We start from the raw sequence: 7,599 nt of genomic DNA, 5'->3' as shown, positions 1-7,599 counted from the left end.
GATCCCGTTACTCAATCCACATAGCCCTAGGTCATCCTGCAAAGTGCGTATCAAAAAATACGAAGTTAGGGTGACAAAGTGTGACAGTGATGTTATACAAGTCAATCTTGGAAGGTCATAGCAAGCATACCTATGCTCAGAGAAAAGCATCAAATCCTTTGTGTACACATTTAGTTTTATTGTAAGAAAGCAACTTGTACACTTTTAACATTTAAAGCTGAGCATCATCTTTCCTTTCCAGTGAAACAAAAAGAAAATTTAAAAATAAACAGGAACAAAATTTCAATAAAGAATATCTATTCCAAATAAGATCCTACAGGTTCTGCTGATTCTCCCATTGAGTGGCAGGGCTCAAGTCATCATTAAGAGAGAATTTATTTTAAAAGTGTCATCTTAAGCTGCAAGGATGTCTGTCAAATGTCACAATTAAACATTCCAAAGGAGAAGCCATGTTGTCAAAATGCCCACTTACCCCACCCAAACATCTAAAACCCACCCTTTGCTGACCTTCTATAACCCCATTTTTTAAAGTTTTTTTTTTCTTGTTTTAAACAAGAGAAAGTAGACAGATACATGTTGGTAAATGCTAACTGTCCATATTCACATAGAGACACAGTGTACTCTCTGAGCCCAATATAGAGAGAAAGGAGGAAAAAAGCTAGAATTCTATGCACTACTACACAGGGGCCTACACCCTCCAGCTTCCAGCTGGGTGAAGAGAGCAGGTTTTCCTTTTTTCCCACAGAGCTCGGTGGTGTTGATTCCATATAGTTTTTGTTCAGACAGGAAGGGATAAAAATGAATTTCAAACAGAAAGGGGCAGAGACTTTTCCCGTTGTATCCTGCTCAAGATATTTCCCCCAAAATAAATTGTGAACCATGGTGTAGAGAAAAGAGACCTCAAAAACAGGGTGACTGAGCACAAGAGGGAAGAAAAAAAAAAAAAAAGACTGCAACTTGCTCCCAGGGACTGGAGAAAATTTAAAAAAAGGAAGGTTGGAATCCATCAGTGTTCTTAGTCATCTTCTCCTTCATCCTCCTTCCTCACCTTCATCAACATCTTCATCTTCGTCACCTTCATCCTCATCCCCTTCTTCATCAGTATCTTCTAATCCTTCCTCCTTTTCATCATCATCATCATCTTCTCCTTCTCCTTCTTCATCATCCATATCAGGAACCAAGTAGTATTGTAATGGGTTTGGCCAAATATCATCTTTGATGACCTCTCCTAATTCATCAGCACCTGCATCAGAACGGTCAGTAAACCAGGTGAAGAAGCTCTCTGGTTCCTCATGTTGCCTCTTCCTGCTGGCTTTATTCTGCGTTTGACTTGAACGTCTCATCAAATCCTTTCCAGATTTCCATTTGATTTCAGTGGACTTTGAAGATGGACCACCACTCTCATTCAGATGAAATTCTTTGGAGAGAACTTTATTTTCAAAGTAAGGATTTTCATCAGAATAAAAATCTATTCTGTAACCTGATTTAATATCTTCAAATTCTGCCACTTCAACCCTGGTCAAATAATGCAGTGCCTCTTCGTCCTCCTCCCCCAGCAGGGCAGACACTTGTGGATGGTTGACAAATGTTGTTACCCAAAGATTTGGGATTTTGGCGATTAATTCTGACCTCTTCTGAAAAAATATTGGTGGAGTTTGTTATATTTCTGTTCTACTTTCAAAATCTCCTCCCTGGCTTGTTCATTAAGCCTATTTCATTTTGTACTTCATTAATGTGTTCAATTGCTTCTTGCTGTTCTTTTTCTCCCTTCTTTGGCAAGCCTGCAGGGGCTGATGTCTCCTCCAGTCCCTGAGCACGAGATGGTCTTGGTTTCTTCTTTTGAGGCGGGAGTGGAGACTGGCGTTTGGGGGCCATGCTGCTGGGGAAGTCTGAGAACCAGAACACAAGTCTTGCTCGTCCAGAAGCAGGCAGAACACTCACTCTGGTGGTAAAGACTGTGGTAGGTTAATGTTGCACAGGTGTGGAAATAGTTGTGTTATTGTGAATCTTTTTTTTGTGTGTGTGATGGAGTCTTGCTCTTGTCGTTCAGGCTGGAGTGCTGTGGTTTGGTCTTGGCTCACTGCAACCTCTGCCTCCTGGGTTCAACTGATTCTCCTGCCTCAGCCTCTCAAGTAGCTGGGATTACAGGCACCCACCAACACACCCAGCCATTTTTTGTGCTTTTAGTAGAGATGGGATTTCACCATGTTGGCCAGGCTGGTCTCAAGCTCCTGCCTCAGGTGATCCACCTACCTCGGCCTCCCAAAGGGATCACAGGTGTGAGCCACTGTGCCTGGCCATTATTGTGAATCTTTAGGGTTCACTGTAGCCCTTGGCTAGCCCTTATGGCTGGCGTGTGTGTGTGTGTGTGTGTGTGTGTGTGTGTGTGTGTAAGAAGAGAGAGAGAGAGAATGTGAATGGTCTGGAATAGAAAATGGTTCCTGGCTGTCTTGAATGATGTGTTTTCTCTTGGCCTGAGTTTCTAGTGAGATTGGTCAAAAGAGAAATCAAAATGAAATAGGATTCCCCAGTAGAAGAGAAAACAGCTTTCAGGGCATGTGACATTGTTTAAGCTCTAGAGCCTGGGTCCTAGGACGGGATGGTATCTGGGTATGTTTGGGGTTTCTCTGTGTGCGCCATTCCTGGGTTCCATATGTAGATTTGTCAGTGGAAAGCCTCCTTGGGGCAGGAGAGGAAGCTCTTCGGGGAAGCCCTCCCGGTAGGAAAAGGCATAGTCATGGCCAGGCACCCTTGCTTTGAGGCCTGCCACCCCACAATGATGGAGCCTGAGCCCAGGGCCTGCATGGCTCACCCTGCTCCCCGCTGTCTGAGTCCACTGACCACTACCACTTTCAGTTCTTCCAACAAACCAAGCCTTTCCCCACTCAGAGCTGATACACTCCCTTCTGCCTGGGTCTCCCACCCTCACCTGTCTGGCTCCTCTCATTCCTTAGCCCTTGACCTAAGTACCAGGCCTGCACTCACCCCCGGCCAGTTCCTGCTGTTCTCATGATGACACCTCCTCCTTCTCCGCAGCACTCACTGTAATCAGTCCTGTTGTCCTTGTTGGCTTCCTTGTGTATTATCTGTCTCCCCAGCAGCTAATGTGCCCTGTGGGGCCAGGAACCTGTGTTCCCAGGGTAGCTGCTCAAGAAATACTTGAGGAATGACTGGTCCTATTTGATCTTTATTTAATTGTCATTGAATCTCATCTAATCCTCTAGCAATCCTAGAAGTAGTGACTATCTTAGTTCCATTTTGCAAGGGAGGAAACGGTTTTCTAGAGGGTGTGTCACTTGCTCAAGGCCACCTATGTAGGGTGTGGCAGAGCCAACACTTGGACCCATATCTGCCTCACTGCAAAACTCAAGCTGGAAATGATACCCCTCTCTGTCTCCAGGTTCCTGTGCAAGCAACTTCCTGAACCTGTTTGCTGCCATCCTCCCCAAGTAACACATGGGGGCAGAGATAGGTCCTACCCAACAAACTGGAAGCCTCTCTGCTTATCTCCCAATCCTGCGAAGGCAGCAGAGAAGCCAGAGATTTCCAGCCATCAGACCCCCTGTAGCCAACACCCCACAGAGAGCCCCCCCCCATGACTGGTGGAAGGGCAGCAGCCAGCTTGTTGGGCATGGCATACACGGTCTGGGCTTCCTGGCGAGCAGGCCACAGGCAGGAGGGAACCAGCTGGGTCTTGCCCTGGAAACTCTTGTGGCCATCTGCTGTCCCCTTCCTCCTTGGGCAGACCAGGTGGCCCTTGCCTGGTAGCTTGGGGTAGAGGAGTCTCCTTATTTTGTGATTAACAAAGACTCAGATGGCCCTTGGGCAGTGCTGGCCCAGAGGCCCTGTATTCCCAGCTCAGAGAGGACTTCACATTTCTGGAGGCTGTCCTTGTATCAACACAGAGCCTCTTTGCCCGGTCGATGGCTAAAATCCTCCCCAGTTGCTGCTGGCGTGCACCAGGTGGCAATCTCAAGGACTGGAGACCACAGCTGGAGGGGGTCTCTCAGTCATCTCTTTCTGCTGCCCCGAAGCCCAGCTCCATCATTGCTGTGCTTGCATGGAGCCCCAGAGTTGGAGAGTGGAGCAGAGGGGAGGAGGTAGGAGGGAAGGCATGTAGAGGCGCTCTTCTTGAGAAGTGGCCTCTTGGTCCCAGGCACTCCTGTTAGAAGAAAAAAGACCCTGGAGACCAGAAGTGGAGCAGGAGGAGCCAAAGTGTCACTGCCCAGCAAGGAACCTGGCTTAATACAGTGTTTATTTAGACTCTAGGGGTGAGGTTCAGGAGAGGGGAACTGGGTAGGTGGGTAGGTCTTTTCAAGCCAGAAGATGGGACTTTCCCCATCCCATCTCTGAGTTGTGCCGGCTGGCAGGACCCAGATTTGTGTGTTGCCCAGTGTCTGCTGAGGATGTGGGGTGCCTGCCCTGGTTTTATGGGGTTCAACTGTCTTTGAGATGCACCCAGTCAGGGCTGCCCCGGTGTGAGCAGCTGGAGGACATGCCAGGGTTACTGCTTTATGCGTTTTATCTCATTTCATCTTCTTACCTCCACAGGGTAGACAGCATCACTCCATCGGCAGGGATCGGTGCTCACAGGGGTAAAGATGCCTGTGTGGAGGCATAGAGCCGGTGTGGACCCAGGCCTGTCACCTCCCAGACTCCTGACTCCCAGGCAGAATATTACCAACTAAGCACGGATGCTGGCGACTCCCCAGGCCTTGCTTCAAGTTTTGACTCCACTGCTTGTGAGCTCTGTGACTTATGAAATCTGAAAATCCATTTCCCTCTTTGCAAAATGACAGAAATAGTAGTTAACTCTTCACAAGGTTGTAGAGAGGATTAAATGAGACAATGTCTGTGAAGCTTCTGGTAGGGTGTTCAGCTGCCTAGGTTTGGAAATTAGTGTTTCATTGAAATTTTCTTTAGAGAGTGGGAGAATCCAGATAAAATATAAGCATCATCATTTAGTGAGACACATATTAGTCATTATCTACATATATTCCTCTATGCATATATTCAGATACACACACACATCATCTATACACATACATGCATCTACTCATATCTATTTATATATACACATATGTATATGTTCTTACTTGCATATTCATATCCATCTCCATATATACACATATATTCATATATATGTAATACATACATATGTTCATATCTACACACACACATATCCAGCTATTCCTATCTATGCATATAGATTATATTTCTATTTCTCTAAACACACATTTGTGCATCTATATTCATGTCTAGCTATACACAAACACACACACGCATACAAACACACACATGCACACACACAGTCCTTTTGTTTTTTTTTTTTCTTGACTGGAAAGCCGCAGCTCTTTTTTCTCCCTAGGAGTGGTGACGTCACAGTGACTTTTGAGGCTAAATTTTCCTTGAGAAGAGAAAGCAACACAGTCCCTGCTGGTGTGAGCGGTGCCCTCTCCCCTCAATGGGTGGATCTCCGACGTGTCAAACCCGTAGATAGTGGGAGGATTGGGAGAACAATGAGTCTGACTGGAACCCATGAGGCTTAAAAATATGGTAATGCAATTAGCAGCCTTAGGCAGCCTAATGAAACTTCTCTAAAATGCTGATAAAGCACCATTAAAGGAAAATGCTGAAGAGCCTCTTCAAACTTCCCAAAATGTGAAGTGCGTCCTCATGGAGAAAATGGCAATCTAGTCACCTTTCTCTGAGATTCAAGATTAATTAGGGGCTTATTTAGTGCATGAATGAGGAAACAAATGAACTTTTGGATGGCAAAGCATTGAAACCAATTTTTTAATCTTTTTTTTTTTTACAATTACATCCCTGTCATAAAAGTCTTCATTAGACATTGTCACCAGCACTCATTGTGTTAGGGAAGTATTGCCACTGGGCTTTTAACGAGACTGCATTTCCTTTCTTTGGACAAGGACTCTCGTCACATGATAAGCCTTTTCTTTCTTCCTAAAGGTGAAGGGCTGTGGCTTGGAAGGGGAGTCCAGGCTCCAGGGGGAAAATCATCTCCCTACTTGCCCTATGCAACTGAAGTTTACCTGTGTTTTCTGTGGATATAGTATCCCCTTTGAAACTAGCACAGGTCAACGATGTGGTTGGAGGATTTCTCTGGTTCCTTGGATAGTTCATTTCTTTATTTACCTTTTTTCTGGTTTGTTTTTGTTTTTTGTTTTTTGGTTTTTTTTGAGATGGTGTCTTGTTCTGTTGCCCAGGCTGGAGTGTAGTGGCACAATCTCGGCTCACTGCAACCTCCGCCTCCTGGGTTCGAGTGATTCTTGTGCCTCAGCCTCCTGAGTAGCTTCCATTACAGGTGCATGCCAGGACACCTGGCTAATTTTTGTATTTTTAGCAGAGACGGGGTTTCACCATGTTGGCCAGGTTGATCTTGAATTCCTCTCCTCAGGTCATCCACCTGCCGCAGCCTCCCAAAGTGCTGGGATTACAGGCATGAGGCACTGCGTTTACTCGCCATTTATGATGAGGAGACAGGCATGGAAGAGGAGTAAGTGCTGCATACTACCTGTCCCATGCCCAGCTACCTACCTCACACCTCCTCTCCTGCCTTCTCCCCCTCCTCACAAATGACCCTCTGTGGAAGCCAGTCCTGATTGCTGCCATCAATGGATCCATTCATTTCACCCAGCAGATATTGGCTGGGCAGGAAGTAGTCCTGTGCACTGCTAGGTGCTGGGATGCAGCAGTGAGGAAAACATATATTCTACTGGCTCATGGGGCTCAGTCTAGGGTTGACTGCCTTGATATTTGCAAATTATCTTGATCACTTCTAGCCCTGGTCTGCCTATGCCAGGACTCCATAGCAACAGCATCTTTATCTATTGGATGTGTCCTTGTGGCTGGGCAACATCACAGGTGTTGGTGGGAATCTGAAATGTGAACACCAATGCTAAGCTGGCCTCGGTGACTCCTTCACTTGCCCTTGCCTCTCCTCCAGCATTTGTGGATCTGGGACATGATCATCTGTGACTGTCATGTTACCCTTTGACTGAGAGACCCTTGGGTGTCCTGCCTCAAGTCCCACCTCCTGCTATTCATGCTATTGTGTGGTTCCCTCACCTTGAGTGTGGGTGGGGACTATGCAATTAGATTCTAATTTAGGAATTAATCTAGCAAGGAAGATAGCATTCTTCTCTTCCTTGATGGTGTTGATGAAGCAGGTGGCCACATTGTGAGTTACCCATGGAAGGGGAAGGTGTCAAGGAGCTTTGAGTGGTCGGCCCCTAGCTGAGAGTCAGCAAGAAATTGAGGCTCTCAGTTTAACAGCTTGCAAAAACACCAGAATTTCAGCAGGCTTGGTGGATGACATCTGTAATCCAAGCACTTTGGGAGGCTGAGGCAGGTGGATCACTTGAAGTCAGGGGTTCAAGACCAGCCTGACCAACAGGGTGAAACCTCATCTTTACTAAAAATACAAAAATTATCTGGGCATGGTGACTGATGTCTGTAATCCAAGCTACTCAGGAGGCTGAGGCAGGAGAATCACTTAAACCCAGGAGGCAGAGGTTTCAGTGAGCCAAGATTGCACCACTGCACTTCAACCTGGGCAACAGAACAAAACTCCATCTA

General features: G+C 46.3%; 1 long non-coding RNA gene and 1 pseudogene across 2 annotated transcripts; both read right to left on the bottom strand.

Annotated features, from left to right (window-relative positions):
- Window positions 1-528: 528 nt before the first annotated feature.
- Window positions 529-7,598, bottom strand: LOC119469589. The gene is made up of 3 exons (XR_005198425.1): window positions 7,587-7,598; window positions 3,485-3,487; window positions 529-950 (listed from the first exon to the last, which is right to left on the bottom strand). It is a non-coding gene; the product is annotated as an uncharacterized LOC119469589 (long non-coding RNA).
- On the bottom strand, window positions 546-1,890 carry LOC108296589 (annotated as a pseudogene). The gene has a single exon (XR_001821925.1). The product of XR_001821925.1 is annotated as a protein SET-like (transcript).
- Window position 7,599: the final 1 nt, after the last annotated feature.

This window comes from Cebus imitator, unplaced genomic scaffold (assembly GCF_001604975.1).
Source record: "Cebus imitator isolate Cc_AM_T3 unplaced genomic scaffold, Cebus_imitator-1.0 Scaffold725, whole genome shotgun sequence".
NCBI lineage: Eukaryota > Metazoa > Chordata > Mammalia > Primates > Cebidae > Cebus > Cebus imitator.
The sequence above is the reverse complement of the archived record's forward strand: the minus strand, read 5'-3'. Positions and strand labels throughout refer to the sequence as shown.